This window comes from Tiliqua scincoides, chromosome 1 (genome assembly GCF_035046505.1).
Source record: "Tiliqua scincoides isolate rTilSci1 chromosome 1, rTilSci1.hap2, whole genome shotgun sequence".
NCBI lineage: Eukaryota > Metazoa > Chordata > Lepidosauria > Squamata > Scincidae > Tiliqua > Tiliqua scincoides.
In genome coordinates, this window is record NC_089821.1 from 292,753,889 (window position 1) to 292,772,301 (window position 18,413).

The 18,413-nt window shown below is 43.1% G+C and overlaps 1 protein-coding gene across 3 annotated transcripts in view; it reads right to left on the bottom strand.

The window, feature by feature from the left end:
* The window catches only part of FOXN3 (forkhead box N3), a 188,803-nt gene that overhangs the window by 36,611 nt on the left and 133,779 nt on the right, over window positions 1-18,413 (bottom strand). The gene's annotated exons all lie outside the window — the stretch shown is intronic.

The window sequence follows — 18,413 nt, forward strand, 5'->3', positions numbered from 1 at the left end:
GTGGGTGTGCTAGTTCTGTAGGGGGAGTGGACCATGCCCTTAAGCTTTATTCCCAAGGATATGTGCAGCCGTTAGGTCACAAAGCACAAATGTAAAACAAAACTAGACTGGACAGTCCAAAGAACTGTACTCAGGTCGTACGTAAAATACAGCATTTGAACATTTTTTCCCTGCATCAACAGAATTTAAATTGTGCTTGCACAGGGAGCTCAAAAAATACATATTAAAAAAATAGACCCGGTGAAGGCATCAAAGCTGTTTGCTCCACGCCCATTGTTACTTTTCATACCAGGATCAGCACTCATTTGCGTTATCCTTAATCGGTTTCTGAATCCATCACAGGCAGTCAGTTGACAGATGGCAAGTAAAGGACACAGAGCAAAAGATGATCCTTTTATAACTATATTCACTTGTCTCTGAGAGGAGGCTACATGGCTGCTATGGAAATAGAGGTAGTCATGACAACAGTAAACAACCAAGGGCGGCCAGTGAATAAGCTGAAAAGAACATCTGCCCCAGCAAAGCGTCCCAGCTGCCCTAGGGCGAAACTTGCTAATCGTGTAGTGATGCTGCGTGACAGAGAAAGCCGCCTATGCCATGTCCAAATAAATGAAGTGTGCAATTGAAGCAGACATAAAAATGCACGCGCTTGCCGACTGCTGCCTCTGTGCTGCTAAACCGAATGACTAATGGACTTGTTTGGAGGGGAGGGGGCGGGAGAGAGACTTGTCACTATTTATACTAAATTACATACCACAAAATTCAATTTGCTGCTAATAGCTTCTTGGCACTTTATTTGGGATATTATATGTTGGAAAATTACATTTTAGTGTTAAAAATACATATTTCATATTTGTTATAAATGCTGTTCAATTTCAAGGATAATAGCGTAATGGAGTAGAAAGCCCTACAATCCGTTCATAAACACAGGCTATGCACAATGTGGGAGATCACGACGGCTACTTTTCCTGAGCAAACTTCATTCAATTTTTTGAGGGTGTTTCTCCCGAGACCCAGGCTACCCTTTAACTCCCTTTTCAACAATGCCATATAGTTTGGTTTGGGTGATCAGCTACAGGAAGTCTCACAATCACACTGTAGTCTCTCTGCTTGGTTTTGGACTCATTCCTGCTCTCAAAGGGAATGCAACTTTCCACTGTTAGCATGTATGCTCCTTTGCAGGTTCACTTTTGCTGTTCCGTCCAAAAGCAACCGAGAAGGCTGTTAGGGTCATTAGAAAAGATAGTTGGTCAAAGCTGCAATGGACCCAACAGTTAGCACCTGAAGTTCTCAAACATCACCCTGACCAAGAGAACCATTGTGGCAGCAGTGTTATGTGGACACATAGTACTTGATTTCATATGCATTTATTGTTCATCATGCTTTGTAAACCAGACTGGAAACTGTTGAAGAGCGATATAAAAATCACACAAAGTCACTCAAATAGCGCATAAACTCATTCATAGCTTTCTGCATGGGAGATCCGTGAAGGGTAATACATACAGTTTCACATAAGGTGAGTGGATTGGATTTGTCATTCTGCATGAACTTGATTCTGCACATGTGATATAGCAGATCTGTGCTCAGAATCCCATTTCTACAGCATTACCACCCCCTGTCATTTGTTAAATACAGGTGGGGCCTCCATAGCCATGAATTTGGCCCAACGCAGGTCCCCTGGACCCACATGGAGCCAGACTTGGCCCCACCTGAAACCTCTGGAGGCAACCAGAGCTGTGCTTCAGTCACCTCTGGTGAGCTTTCTGAAGCCCACAGAGGTAGCGTGCACCCACCTGTGTGGGCTTCAGAATGGCTGCTTCGGTTGAAAAAAGTGACTTCCGGTTTCCCTTGAAAAACTGGAAGTTACATTTTAATGCCATATAAGGCATTTTGAAGCCTGGAGAAGCCCTCCAGGGACAGATGCAGTGGGTGGAAATGCACTGCTTCTCCAGGCTTCAGAAAGCCCTCTGGAGGGGACAGGAGTGCAGATCTGGTCTCCTTCAGAAGGCTTATGGGGCTGAAAATCACAGATTATCTGTGATTTTTTGTATCTGAGAGGGGTCCAAGAATGGATTCCCTGTGGATTCTAAGGCCCCACCTGTTATTTCAAAAGTGCTAGGCACTGTACAAGAATAAAAGACAACATAGGACATAATCCTGCTGGCAAGGAAACACACAACACACAATGTACAGGGAAGGAGGAAAGAGACAAGAATGGAGAAAGGGGCTAGTAAAAAAAACCCTAGGTCAGAGCTATTCAAACTGAGGCATCATGATGCCCCTAGCATGACAGCCCTAGTCTTTGCCCCCTTAAGGGGCGGGGGCAAGGGGAAGCAGCGATGCAACCCCTGCAGGGCTCCCTGACGTTCCAAAAGTGAAAGCGGAGCTATCGCGCTTCACTTCTGCAAAACTGGAAGTGGAGCACGATTGCTCCGCTTTCACTTTTGGAACGTCAGGGAGCCCTGCAGATGCTCGTGCAGGGCTCCCCACACCCCCGACAGTCTGCTGCAGGGACTGGTGAGTACATTCCAGTTCCTGCAGCTCCCACTTAGCGATGTGAACCTGGGGATCACATCGCTGCCTTTAAATGTTCAGGTGTCCTATAACAATACGAATACCAAGGCAATTTTACTCAGAGGCTTTTGTTTGCTCTAAGGGCTAGGCTATTGTCCTCACCTGATGCAGCAAAAAAATAAAATGCTTATAGCATCAAGGAGTGATGCATTCATGACACTGAAGGTGCCCTACAAAACATAAAGAGGACACAGGGAATGAGAGAATATCCAGATATCTGGAGCATCATATTTCATTGCTCAGACCAAGCAAAATTAAGCTCTGTCAAACAGAACCAACACTGTACTTAAAAGTGATGCTTCTTCAAAAGCAAAAAACCAGTCAACCAACATGGTCCCAGCTAAGATATCCCCCACACTGTACACTTTGTAGACTGACTAATGATAGCCCAGATTTAATATTAGGAACTTAATATTAGGATTTAATATTACTGAATGAAATTTAAAGAATGTTCAATGTCTTTTGGGCTTGGAGATTCAAAGCCACCTGAAAACCATTCTTGTTCCCATTTAAAATTTTAATGCATGGAACAATTTTGATTTTATTAATCAAATAGCATAATATAATTTTTTTTTAAAGTGTTTGATTTCATTACAGCGTTTTTTGGGGTTAAAACCCAACAGAAACATACATTTCTTTCAAAAGAACAATCTCTTTAAAGGGATTTTCTGTTCAGATGTCAATACCTGGTGAAATATCATTTACAATTGCAGAAAAGTACATACACACTGAAAAGAAAATAATGCTTCTAATACACTTCTGATTATGAAGTTATTTTGAATTGTGGATGCTAAGCATGTAGGATACAACTCTGGTCATTCGTCTAGAGCAGCCCCCTCCAAACCCTGGGCCGCAGGCCAGATACAGGGGTCGGGAGAAGCCATCCGCTCCATGAGCAGAGTTTACCATTGTGGTGTGCTGCAACCATGTTCTCCATGTTCACCCATCGGGACAATGCGATGCTCTGGGCAGTTGCATCTGCTTGGAAATCTGGGCACAATGCCCACTGGGACACTGCACCATAGATGTGACTGCCCAGAGTGTCGTGCTGACCCTATTAGGGGACATGGAGAGTTGCAGTGTGCCAGAATGCTAAGCGCTGGTTGCACTAGGGAAGGTATTCTCCACTTTGGAGACCACTGGTCTAGAAATTTAAATGCAGACAATACCTTTAGGCTCTTTCAGTCATGTATACCTGTAGCTTTATATACGTATGCTTGGACATTTGGAAAAAAGTACAATCATTACAACTTGATGACCAGGATCCAAATAACTATTTTAGCTGCATGCCCAAATGACTTGCATGTGCCCCCTCCTATGGGAATCTCACATTTCCTCATACATATCTCAAACTGCTTCTGATAGACAGTAGTTTTTCTTTTTCCTAATAGTGATTTATCACGGGGTATGGGGGACTGTTATTCAAGAATCACGACACTTTGGGAGGGATTCATTGGATTTAACCAGCCCATGTGTTATGCTCCAACAAATCTACATGTTTGTGCTTACCTGTGGTGAAGATGCAACACTTTTAGAACTGTCCAAGACCAGCAGCCGCGGAAATTACAATCGAAAGGTACACAATATTTAATTCAGTGTTTACGCTTCTCAACATATTCATAAATCTATAACAATTCAGGAACTTTGGTTGCTTTATCCATGTACTATATGTGTAAAATCCTGTGCTTGGCACTTAGTGCATGTATATTTCTTTCCATGCTTGGGCTGGATTCTGGCTCAAACTGTATTTACTCAAACCACCAACAGAAGGTAGGATGTTCCATAAATAAAAGTCAGATTAATGAGCTGAGGTGGTTTTGAAATATGAAACACTTTGGTGCATGATATTTACAAAAGCTTCTCCAGTGGGCAGCATATTAGCAACTAAATGCAACTTTTATATACAGAAGTGCTAATGGTATATTGGATATTATTGCAAACTTAGTCCTTTAGAAAAAGAAATTAAAATGTAACTTATGCAAATATACAGAGCATCTAGCGGCAACATAAAGGACAATATTTTCCAATTGCCATTAATACCAAGAAAAATGTTCTTTTCTGGACTATAATACCAATTGGCCTCAAATTATGGCAGGTTTTACACATTTTTCATAATGATCTGCTACAAGACACTGTACTGAGAAGATACCAAGCTCGTAGACCATTAATCTTTTCTAGGACAGCAATTCCCAAGTTCAAGTGAGCCATTGTTAGTGTTTTCAGAATGGTTTTCATAAAGTTCATCACTGAACAATAAGCAACACTGATAAGAGAATTCTTTCTCCTAGTTATTTTCTCTGTTGTGTAGCAGAATTGCTGCTGAATTACATTTAGCTGGCAATAATGTTACTTTATTACTGAATTTAAAAAAGTATAAAGTTACAATGAGCACTACTAACTGAAGAAATTACCTCTCTTCCATCTCTACACTCCCTGCTTTCTCTACACTGAATTTTGCACCAGCTTACATTCACATCAACTGCCCCTCAATTATCTGGAAGGTCAAGTGAATAAAATAATCATACCAAAATCACAAAAGAAGGGATCATCACTGCTTAAGTAGATTGATGACAGATATAGCAGTGATTGGTGCATAAAATCTTTTTCAGAGAAGCAGATTGTTTAAAAATGTGGCAGATGTACGCTGAACAGAGTATATAACGAGGAATATAAACTATGGTTTTTGTAATAATCTCTACTATTCCTAACCATTTGAATTATAATACGGTTATAACCAGCCTCTTATTCCAACAATGACTAAACAGTGCATCATTTTGTATGTGGGTCATTAGGACAGTAATACTCCCTTGCTCCAGGACCCACAAACTCACTTGTATGTGCAAAATATCTAGTCCTGCTAACATAAAGTACTAGAGAAGACTGCAGTGGAACAATATCTTACTCTACCCACACAACAGTATGTGGTGTTGCAATGCTTAACCGTGGTTAGAACTAATTGCTTTAAACTTGGCAAAAGGGTTAGAACCCAAAAGATAAAGTACTAGTTCAGACAATATATTGTGAAAATCTTCCTTTTCTTTGGAAGGTTGATGGAGTTTAGTGCAGCGGTTCTCACACATTTAGCACTGGGACCCACTTTTTAGAATGAGAATCTGTCAGGACCCATTGGAAGTGATGTCATGACCAGAAGTGACATCAACAAGCAGGAAATTTTTTAACTATCCTAGGTTGCAATCCTACCTGCACTTACCCAGGAGTAAATCCCATTTACTGTTATTGTTAAAAGAATATACATAGCAGCTTGTTAAAAGTTAAGGTCCGTAACATTTCCCCAAATGCAGTCACATACCATGGTAGCATCAAGTTTAAAATATTAAAAATAAAATATTGACATGAATGGGGACCCATCTGAAATTGGCTCACAACCCACCTAGTGGGTCCCGACCCACAGTTTGAAGAACACTGTTGTAGCGAATAAGAGACTGTATAGTCAGCCCTGTTTAACTACAGATTTGGAACCTGTGGTTTTCACTATCTGCAGGTTGGTTCAACATGGACCCTCCTGAGGTGACTGAAGCTGTGCTCCAGTTGCCTCTGGAGGGTTAAAGGTGCTGAGACACGCAGATTTGATTATCCACATGTTTTGGCATCCGCAAGGGTTCTGGGAACTGAACCCCCATGGATAATGTGGGTCAGCTATACTACGAAGTACAGCAAACACTTGATTTAGCAGAACTTGATTTAACAGCCTTCGAAACAGAAGTTTTCTGCTCCATTAAAATTTATATGCGTTTTGTGCACGCGCTTCTTCACTTTTTCAAAGCATTCACATTTAATGGACTTTCAGCATTAACAGATATCCCTTCCGCACATTAGTCAGTTAAATCAAGGGTTCACAGTAGAAAGTCCTTATAATGAACTCACTTATCAGGTGCCTTTTGCAAGTCATTCTCCACCTCAGTTCTTCATCTGCATTATGGGGAAAATAATATGCATGTACCTTAAAGGATCATTGGTAGGATTATAATTATAATGCACTTTAAGTGCTTTGAAAAACTCTAAAAATGCTTATTGCTAACAAAAAGTACTCAAAATACTTAAAATGCATCAAAATTCTATTATTATAATTGTCATTATTATTCCAGCCAAGTCTATGGTCTCCTCTGCCCCTAGAAATTATCCCAAAGGGGCTGCTCCATGTTGGAGCAGTAACCACGGAGGGCCACACCACAAACAACCACTGAGGCCCAAGGGTTAGCTGCTTGAATATTTGATGAAAGTTGGCATGAGTAAAGACTCCCACTTTTCCCCATAGCTCACCAGTGCAGGCAACAATTGTTCTGAAGCCTCCTTCCCCTCACAACTGCTGTAACCTACGTTCTCATTGCCATTTCCCTTAATATGGACACTGAGCAATGACATCATCCCACTGCCCACGCCACTGTGGGTGGCTGCTAATGCACCCCAGCACTGTCTTGGAGCTGGTGTGGTGCAGTGGTTAACACAGAACCATTCAATAAGATGGCTGACTAGACACTGTTGTCTACTAATGAACTAATCCTATATTATGATAGCATATATTGTACTTAAACATATAGCAATTTCATCAAATGCATAAAGGCAGTTTCCTTTTCTAGAGTTTCAAAAACACTTGAAGTGCTTCAGACGTACAGACAAAATGGAAAGCCCTTTCCTCATTTGCAATTATGAGTAGCAAGTTCCAGGGCAGGCGATTTATTGAAACATTCCTGGTTTTATTTTTTTTAACTTTCCTTCTTCCTAAAGGAGTAGATTAAAAGCAATTAATTGCCAAAGAGTTCATCAACATAAGGTATTGTGAACTACTCTTTTAAAAGAGCCCCTACTAGCTTTATGTATAATAAGAAAGGCCAACATACCTACAGAACTTACTCCCATTGGTGACTTCACTCAAGCTTTTAAAAGGGTAATTTTAACCCATCCCCCAAAAGCCAACAGGATGAAACACAAAGTTCTTAGAAGAACAGGTACTAATGGATATTAAAGCCCATTTCCCACTGGGACATTCAACAATCCTTATATCTACGTTATGTTGGCATCCTTCAGTCTCGGAAGACTATGGTATCACGCTCTGAATGGTGGTTCTGGAGCAGAGCATCCTCTCCAGTGTGCGAAGCATGGGTAACGTAGATATGGAGGATAGACTGTTACCCATGCAGCAAATCCTCCCTCTCCACGTTGCTGAAATGGTCCAATGGAAAGGCAGAAGCCAATACGGTTGGTTCCAGCGGTGTTGCAGGAGTTGCCAGAACGTGACTGTATACAGCCGCGAACTGCCTCAGGGACTTTGGCTCTGGATTTTGCCTCGAGGTTGTCTCCTGAAGCCTTTTTCATAACTGGATGTAGCCACAAGGCAGTGGGATCAGAGTTTTCCTTCTCTCAGATGAGCTGCCTTCCCAGGCTAACAAGCCCCATCTACCCGGTGGCTGTTTAGTCGCCTCTTACGACAAGTACAGCCAAACTGAGGGCCTATTCTTGTCCCCAGCCCCCAGGGGATAATCCTCATATCACATTGCTGTAAAGCTGGTTCATGTCTGGAAACAGCCAGAGATCTTACACGTGCATTCATTTCTTGGGAGGACAGTTGCTGAGTGTTCTCCACAGGGAACAATGCTGAATAGTGCTATGATGAGTTTCATTTTTTTCTCTGTTCCTCTTAAAACAGATTAATGAACCAGAGGGGGAAGAGTGAGCAAAGTATTTTAACAAGATTGCATGGAAACACTTTCAGAGAATAGCTATCCAGTTCAGCTCAAAGATACTATTGACACAAATTTGACTTGTGAGTTGCATGAATTGTATCAGCTTCCGGTCCTACAAGGAGATTGTTCACTGGGGCTGCTAAATTTTTCATAAGGATTTTTACAAAGCCAGTTTAGAAACCCTGCAACAAAAAGCACTTTTCATTCAATATAACTTTTCTTCTTTGGTTCTCCAATGTAGGAGTCTTATGTTCTCATATGGACATCTCTTAAATTTTCTGTGGTGGGAACAAATATTAGCAATTACTCTAGTATTTCGGGGGAAAATGCAAAAGAAACAAAAAAATGATCAAAGTAATATAAAATTTATTTTTATCTGCTGTTTTTATTGATGGTATGTTCTTTCTACATAATAGCTTCAATATCATATGCAGCTTCTTGATTGGTTATTTATGGGCAGTTTTTTTTAAATCTATGTTTTATGTGAATAGCCTTGGGAGCACAAGTCAGTGCAGGACAGGCATAAATGAAGAAACAATAATTGACTTTTCTATTTATATTACAATCTGACTAGCTCACTTTTCAGATAGTAGGGGAAAAACAACTGATTTGAATGTAACTTATCCTTTCCATATATGACCGAACTATGAAGAAAAAAAAGTTTCTCCATTAATTCTAATCCAAATGTTTGACAATCATCTTGATCAAACGTATCTAACATAAAAGAATCAGAAAGCATTAAACCTTATACTTCTAAACTCACACCCTTTTGAATGCTAATCTTCAGTGATTGTTCTTTAGAGCAAATCAAATGCACTCTGAAAAGACCTCTGCACAATGGAGCGCTCTGCTAATCAGGTGACCGTTTCAGGCTATTAAAAAAAAATGAAAACTTCAATATTACTTAAAAACTATCTAAAGAAAGAAAGCAGGCCTATCTTGACAATGCCATTCCTTAGCTTCTTCATGTGTCCAGTAGGGGGTAGGAAAATCCCAAAGTATAAATAAAATATTTACATCAAGAAACTTACATTTGATTGTGCTAATTCAGCCTTTTCTCCTTTATAAAGCAAACCTAACCTGCTACCTGATACTGTGGAAGAGCAAGATGCTAAGGGAAATTACTCATTGTCTCCTGTGTCCTTTTCAGTACTCCAGAACTATTCTCTTAGTCCCAACAAATATGTTAGGAGTGCATTTTACATTGTCTTTGCCAAATATATCCCCCACTAGCAAAAGCTTCACTCTGGTATTCTTTAATTATTAAAATTATTGTTGCCACATTATATTGAAATTGATACATCTGAGGCAAAATCAGTATTGGAAGATGAAGATGATGATGATGATAACAACAACTTTATTTTTACCCCACCTTTCTCCCCGAAAGGACTCAAGGCAGCTTACAACACGTTAAAACAGATTAAAAACATAATTTAAAAACAGATAAAAGCATATTAACACATATCATAAAAACAGTAGTCAGATAAAAAGTAGTCAGGTAAAAAGAGCATAGAGCAGCAAATCATAAAAGAATCAGGCCTGTAACCAAGTATTTAAAAAAAAATTAAAAGATGTTGAAAAGATGTTTAAAAGCCTGAGAACTCAGAAGGCTTGTTTAAACAGAAGGGTCTTCAGGCCTCGCCGCAAAGTCTCAAGAGAGGGAGCCATTCTTAAGTCAAGGGGAATTCCATAGCATTGGTGCCACTACTGAGAAGGCCCTATTTCTTGTCGCTGCCCCACGTACCTCCCTAGGCGGCGGTACTTGTAAAAAGGCCTTCTCTGATGACCTAAGATAACGAGCTGGATTGTACGGGAGTAGGCGATCTCTACTGGTCTCTACTGCTGGTCTCTACTGCTCTACCCTGGCCCAGAGCAGTATAGGGCTTTAAAGGTCAAAACCAGCACCTTGAATTGAGCCCGGAAACGAATGGGCAGCCAATGCAGCCCCCGGAGAAGTGGACTGACAGAGTCAAACCGCCTACCTCCAGTAACTACACGGGCCGCCGCATTCTGCACTAGTTGCAGTTTCCGAACCATCTTCAAGGGCAGCCCCACATAGAGCACATTACAATAATCTAACCTCAATGTCACCGTGGCATGGATCACCGTGGCCAGGTCTGCACAATCCAAGTACGGCTGCAGCTGGCACACCAGCCGAAGCTGAGCGAAGGCTCCCCTAGCCACAGCCACCACCAGGAGCCACCAATCCAGGAGCAGCTGAGTCCAGGTGGACCCCCAAGCTGTGGACCTGCTCTTTCAGGGGGAGTGCAAACCCATTCAGTGCAAGCCGATAGTCCAGCACCTGCATCAAGGATTTCCGAACCAGGAGAGCCTCTGTCTTATCCAGATTTAATTTCAGCTTGTTAGCCCCCATCCAGATCCTCACTGCCTCCAGACAGTGCTCCAGGCCCTCAACCACCACCCTGGAGTCTGGAGGAAAGGAGAGATAGAGCTGGGTGTCATTGGTATATTGATGGCACCCCACTCCAAACCCCCGGATGACCTCTCCCAGTGGTTTCATGTAGATGTTAAATAGCATGGGGGACAGAATTGAACCCTGTGGCACCCTGCACCTCAAGGGCCAGGGCGTCGAACAGGCATCCCCCAGCACCACCATCTGGGACCGATCCTCCAAGTAGGAGCGGAACCACTGCAGATAGAAGGTTAGGAGCTGACAGCTAGAAGGCCTTGAAGACCCAGAGACCCATACACTGCCTGATCCATTTCATACCCATTACAGCATGTGCCAAGTAGCTCCCCATGTGATTCTGACAAACGCAAGCACATGACAGAAAAATGCTGCAAATTATGTTGCAAAAATGGCTGGAATCACACAGAATGCTGCTTCTAGTGAATAAGTTGCCAGGGAGCACAGGCTCCACACAATTGCTTGTTCCACCACCTCTACACCACTGCTTAAAGGAATGAATACTGTTGGTGGGTGGTGTATCTGACTGTGGAGGAAATGGTTTTCAACCTATTCTGCAGTGGACCAAGGATTAGGCTCACAGTCTGAGGAATACCCAGGGGCCTTTGTCTCCAGTGAAGGCTGGATGTAAGTGATCTCTGTGGCACCAAGAACCTTTCACTCACTATGGCTGATGCACTACTTGCAACCTCCTTGACAAAAGTAGCCTGGCCACAGGAATCCATGCTCTGATTACCTCTAGACTTGATTGCTGCAAGCCACTGTACTTGGGACTATCTTTGTAGATTTCTCCATAGCTTCAGTTAGTTCAGAAAACAGCTGCTAGGCTGCTAACTAGGATTGGCCGTAGGGAACAATCAATTCTGAAACAGCTTCACTGCCTGGCTGTCTAGCTTCAAGCACCGTTCTGTGACAATGATTATTTTTAATGCCAATAAGGTTTACCAAGGTACACAAAGTCATGGACAACCTCCAGTTCATGCTCAGAGACTGTAATGCAGGGAGGTGAGTCCACATCCTGAACCATGACCTGTGTTTTCTTCAGGCTGATTGTCAGTCCAAAATCTTGGCAGGCCTTGCTAAAACGATCCATGAGCATATATATATAAGGTTTATTGGGTGCTTACTCTCATGTTTTTTTTTCCAGTGCCAGACAAAGACCTTTTCATCCTCTCAGGACTTAGGTCAGCTAAATGGTTTTAGTTTGGCCCTGTTGATGCTGTTACACTTGAATCCGCATCTGCCAAGTTATTCTGGTTTTATATGATTGGTTGTTTTACTGTTTAAATTGTTTTCAAAAGATCTGCAATCCTGGCTTGGGAGTAAACATTTCACTGACAGTATGGGATAGAAATTGTGTAAGTACAAAATGAAAATGGGCCTATTTTAAATACTTTACACTGTTTCTGGATTGTTTGAATGTAAAATTTTCCACAGATAACTTTATACAGGTTTCCGCTATTTTCTGTTCTGAGGTTTCTAACAAAGGAATTTCTCTACCTGATAGTAGAATGTTTAGGTAAAGAGGGTGAGATTAGATGCCGCCCCCCAAGTTTTCCTATGGCCTCATTATGATGTCAAAATTAAGACACTCCAGCACATCTGAAAGCAATGACTGCACTTTTAGAAGCAGGCAGCAACAGTGGATCACTGTTTGGGTCACCGTTTCTTCAAGATTTCTCTGCCTAGTGCCTGCACAAGAAAACCAGGTATAATATGTTCCTGGGGATTGTGGTTAGGTGCTGCCAGGTGAAACCTCATGTTTTATACAACAAACCATGGGAAAACAAACACTGTTGCTATGTGAGTCAAATAAAAGTCAGAGCAACACAGTTGGGAATAGGAGATAATAGGGACTGTGGGCTCAACTTTCACCAACAGGTTGAACAGGTTTCAGAATTTTAAAGCCACTAAAATACACCTGCACTTGCCTTCAATTTGGTCTCATCTTGTTTAATCTCAGCACCTCATTACTTGAAATACTTTGTTTTGTAAAAGCAATGGTAGAGGAAATTCAACTTTTTAGTTACTGCTTTGCTGAAGTGTTTGTCTCTCTCAAAACACACACACAGGCTGAAGGGAAATTAACAAAATTATAAGAAGGGAAAGAAATAATGAAGAATGAATGCCTAAGTATTCATGAAACATATCAAACTTGCTGAAGTTGAAGAAAAATCCCATACTAACAAACATCAAGTAACTCATGAGAAGCTGCTGATTTCCTGGAGCAGACAGACCTCTTCCTAATACACCTTCCCTGTGCTGAAACTAGAGAACAACTAAAGCCCAATCCTACTGAGCTAATCTGCTGGCAGAACTAGCATTCCTGTTGTTGGCAACCTTCAGTCTCGAAAGACTATGGTATCGCGCTCTGAATGGTGGTTCTGGAACAGAGTCTAGTGTGGCTGAAAAGGCCAATTCAGGAGGGACACTCCCTTCCACACCGGGAGCAAGTGCAGTCTGTCCCTGGTCTGTCTCCCTGGCTATGGGCCTTCCTTCTTCGCCTCTTTGCCTCAGACTGTTGGCCAAGTGTCTCTTCAAACTGGGAAAGGCCATGCTGCACAGACTGCTTCCAAGCAGGCCGCTCAGAGGCCAGGGTTTCCTACCTGTTGAGGTCCACTCCTAAAGGCCTTCAGATCCCTCTTGCAGATGTCCTTGTACCGCAGCCTTGTGGCAGTTGTAAACACTTCTTTGGCTGCAAATGAAGCCGCACACTGCCAGAGTGCAAGCAGAGGTGCTGCAGCATCTCCACACATGGGGACATTTCGCTGAAGGTCCACTGACCTGGGTAAGGTGGAATGGGGGTGGGCACAGAGGAGGGCAGATCAGATCTGGGAAGGAGACTGGAAAAGGGTTACTGCTGCAAAACCTAACATGATTGTCTGACCCGGGTTCATGTGGACTTGTGCCAGCAAATTTGCTGGCACTGGTCCAAGTAGACCTGTCCAGGTCTCAGAGTCTGACCCCTGGGTAAAAGAACAAATGTTGCACTCCTGGACTGCCTCTTCCACAGGATGCAGCATGCAATCTCATGTCAGACAAGCAGCAGGGAGAGCAATGAGAGCTGAAAGTAAGCCAACACAGACAAAGTAGAGAGTCTAGCTGAACAAAATGAACTGGCATAAACAATAAGATGGAGAAAAAGTAACCAAAATAGGAAAGGAAATTAGAACTGGAACATACCTAGCCTCTTAGCTACAACCCAATTTATACCTGCTGAGCGAGCATCAGCCATCATGGGTTTGCCCCTTTCTCCACATATGAGATGAGTGAGCAATATTTCTGTAAAAGTGGTCTTTTCGCTACAGTGTGCAGCCTTCATTCACATGAGCTTGTCCATTATTAGCATATTGCATAATACATACTTTAATGTACCACTGTACTAAATATGGAGAAATATGTTGTTTTTCCAGGGTTGTGTAACAAATGTTTTGAGGCTAACTACTAGGAGATTTAAGATAAGCTTTTCACATTGGGGAAATCACAAGATTCCACAGAAAGTACCGTCTACTTTGCATATGTGAAACAGAACCAGAAATTGTCCCATGGCTTATTGGTTCACGGTAAGTTCAGTATGTGGCATTTCCAATAAGAGGGCCTTAAGAGACTCTCCAAAAGCTTCTTCTTTAGTCCTTGGCTGGCAATTAGCAGAGAAGGAAGCTGTCCTCTCAGCCAATATGCTGCTGTAGGTGCTGCTGGAGACCATGTGTTACTCATAATACGCTTCCACTCTTGGTGACTGGTGGCAATATTTCTAGCCTCGTCATTCACTTAGATCTTCCTCAACATGCCTGAGCCACATTTTCTTTGGAATTGCTCACTGAACCCTCCAGTAGGTAGACTGTTCTTGACAGGGAAGCAGGACTGGGAAGACCTCTACATGAGATTTAGGAGAGCTATTGCCAGCCATTGTGGACTATGCTGCACTATTTGGACCAACAGTCTCACTCACTATACAGCAGCCAGCCAGCATCTCTCTCTCTCTCTCTCTCTCTCTCTCAAATTAGAGCCACCCTTCAGGAAACAGAGAAACACCCACTAGGAAAATGACCATTTTCAACCTGTTGCAATGTTGTATTTAAATACAACAGGCTTTGCACAGCTGTGCACTAGTTTCAGCTCATGAACTCCAAATTAACAAGCATCGGGCAATTTAGGTTTGTTGTTTCACTATGTTGGGAGTTTATTTTGATTAGAATATTCAGAGCTTCAGCGAGAACTTTCAACAAATATGGAAACAGATAAATATTAAACCCCCTAAGAGCTGCCGAAAATTACAGCTTAGTTTTAAAAATAAACAACGCTAACACACATTTCAACACTAACCAAGACAGGCTCTATTTTGGGTACCGCAACAATTTTTTTTAAATTGCCACAGGGGACCGTTGCGTACCTAAATATAACCTAAAGGGAGAAGATGCTTCTTTCAGACCAGTTTATTTCCATCCATGTGCGAAAGTCACTACAATACGCCTGAGCATCCCTATGCATCATCCAGGATGTGAAAAGAAAACTATGCTTAGCCCAGGAGCAGAATGACTGGTACCTCTTCCATTATTTGGCCCTGAAAGCCCTTAACTTTCAGTTTTAAGCAATTCCTCCACTAAAACAAGTGGCGACCTGAATGCAATTCTGAATGAAGTCTTGACAAACAATGGTTGACTGTCACAAGTGACTTGGAGGTGCTTTACTACTACTGTTCCATTGCCAGTTTTTCTGGGGGAAGGGGGGGGAAGTAGCTCAGTGGTTGCCATAGGCGAGGGGTTTCCAAGACCCGGCCTGGGCACCAGATGCAGCCCGCGGCCAGCCTCTGATCCCCTGAGAGACTCTGGCCCAGTTGACCAAACACAACCAGAGTTGTGCTTGTGGTGTGGGGTAATGGGGGTCCATTTAAATGTGTGCTTTATTTCTTAGGATGTGTTGGTGCTTGGAGAAATCCTGGGCATTTGAACCAATTCATTTATTCATTCATCTAAGTTCCATCTCTAATGTATTTATTTAAATTTTATTATTTTTTTTTCCGGCCCTCGACACTGTACCAAATATTTGATGTGGCCCTTCGGCCGAAAGGTTTAGAGACCCCTGCCATAGGCCAAATTAGGCATCAGTTCCAATCAAGTCAAAAGGGAGCTACCCCCCTTCTCCTCTAGGATTGGAAGCCACTCCCAGTAAGTTGCAAGAGACGGAAACACACACAGCAAACCTCTCACAGGAATCACGTAAAATCCTTTTAATAGTATGTCAGTGCAATCCTATGCGTGTCTCCTCAAAAGTAAGTGCCATGGTGTTCAATGGGGCTTACTCCCAGGAAAATGAGCAGTGGGTTGCATAAGAACATAAGAACAGCCCCACTAGATCAGGCCATAGGCCCATCTAGTCCAGCTTCCTGTATCTCACAGCGGCCCACCAAATGCCCCAGGGAGCACACCAGATAACAAGAGACCTCATCCTGGTGCTCTCCCCTACATCTGGCATTCTGACTTAACCCATTCCTAAAATCAGGAGGTTGCGCATACACATCATGGCTTGTACCCCATAATGGATTTTTCCTCCAGAAACTCGTCCAATCCCCTTTTAAAGGCGTCTAGGCTAGACGCCAGCACCACATCCTGTGGCAAGGAGTTCCACAGACCGACCACGCGCTGAGTAAAGAAATATTTTCTTTTGTCTGTCCTAACCCGCCCAACACTCAATTTTAGTGGATGTCCCCTGGTTCTGGTATTATGTGAGAGTGTAAAGAGCATCTCCCTATCCACTCTGTCCATCCCCTGCATAATTTTGTATGTCTCAATCATGTCCCCCCTCAAGCGTCTCTTTTCTAGGCTGAAGAGGCCCAAACGCCGTAGCCTTTCCTCATAAGGAAGGTGCCCCAGCCCGTAATCATCTTAGTCGCTCTCTTTTGCACCTTCTCTAGTTCCACTATGTCTTTTTTGAGATGCGGCGACCAGAACTTGACACAATACTCCAGGTGTGGCCTTACCATCGATTTGTACAACGGCAATTATAATACTAGCCGTTTTGTTCTCAATACCCTTCCTAATGATCCCAAGCATAGAATTGGCCTTCTTCACTGCCGCCGCACATTGGGTCGACACTTTCATCGACCTGTCCACCACCACCCCAAGATCTCTCTCCTGATCTGTCACAGACAGCTCAGAATCCATCAGTCTATATCTAAAGTTTTGATTTTTTGCCCCAATGTGCATGACTTTACACTTACTGACATTGAAGCGCATCTGCCATTTTGCTGCCCATTCTGCCAGTCTGGAGAGATCCTTCTGGAGCTCCTCACAATCACTTCTGGTCTTTACCACTCGGAAAAGTTTGGTGTCGTCTGCAAACTTAGCCACTTCACTGCTCAACCCTGTCTCCAGGTCATTGATGAAGAGGTTGAAAAGCACCGGTCCCAGGACAGATCCTTGGGGCACACCGCTTTTCACCTCTCTCCATTGTGAAAATTGCCCATTGACACCCACTCTCTGCTTCCTGGCCTCCAACCAGTTCTCAATCCACGAGAGGACCTGTCCTCTAATTCCCTGACTGTGGAGTTTTTTCAGTAGCCTTTGGTGAGGGACCGTGTCAAGCGCCTTCTGAAAGTCCAGATATATAATGTCCACGGGTTCTCCCGCATCCACATGCCTGTTGACCTTTTCAAAGAATTCTATAAGGTTTGTGAGGCAAGACTTACCCTTACAGAAGCCATGCTGACTCTCCCTCAGCAAGGCCTGTTCGTCTATGTGTTTTGAGATCCTATCTTTGATGAGGCATTCCACCATCTTAGCCGGTATGGATGTTAGGCTGACCGGCCTATAGTTTCCCGGGTCCCCCCTCTTTCCCTTTTTAAAAATAGGCGTGACATTTGCTATCCTCCAATCTTCTGGCACTGTGGCCGTTTTGAGGGACAAGTTGCATACCTTAGTCAAGAGATCTGCAACTTCATTCTTCAATTCCTTAACAACCCTTGGGTGTATGCCATCAGGGCCCGGTGACTTATTGATCTTTAATTTATCAATGAGGTCTGAAACATCTTCTCTTTTAACCTCTATCTGACTTAACTCCTCGGTTAGGAGGGGCCGTTCGGGCAGCGGTATCTGCCCGAGGTCTTCTGCCGTGAAGACAGATGCAAAGAACTCATTTAATTTCTCTGCCATCTCTAAGTCTCCTTTTATCTCCCCTTTCCCTCCCTCACCATCCAGAGGGCCAACTGCTTCTCTGGCGGGTTTCCTGCTTCTAACATATTTGAAGAAGCTTTTATTATTCCCCTTAATGTTGCTGGCCATGCGTTCCTCATAGTCTCGCTTGGCCTCCCCTATCACCTTCTTACATTTCTTTTGCCACAGTTCATGTTCCTTTTTATTCTCTTCATTAGGGCAAGACTTCCATGTACGGAAGGAAGCTTCCTTGCCCTTCACAGCCTCTCTAACTTGGCTGGTTAGCCATGCGGGCACTCTCCTGGATTTAGTAGAACCCTTCTTTCTTTGCGGTATACACCTCTGCTGGGCCTCTATTACTGTTGTTTTAAGCAGCCTCCATGCACTCTGGAGAGATTGGACTCTTTATACCCTCCCTTTCAACCTCCTTCTAACCAGCCTCCTCATTTGAGGGAAGTCCGCCCGTCGGAAGTCAAGGGTTTTTGTTAGAGATTTGCCTGGTATTCTTCCCCCAACGTGCACGTCAAAACGGATCGCAGCATGATCACTGTTCCCCAA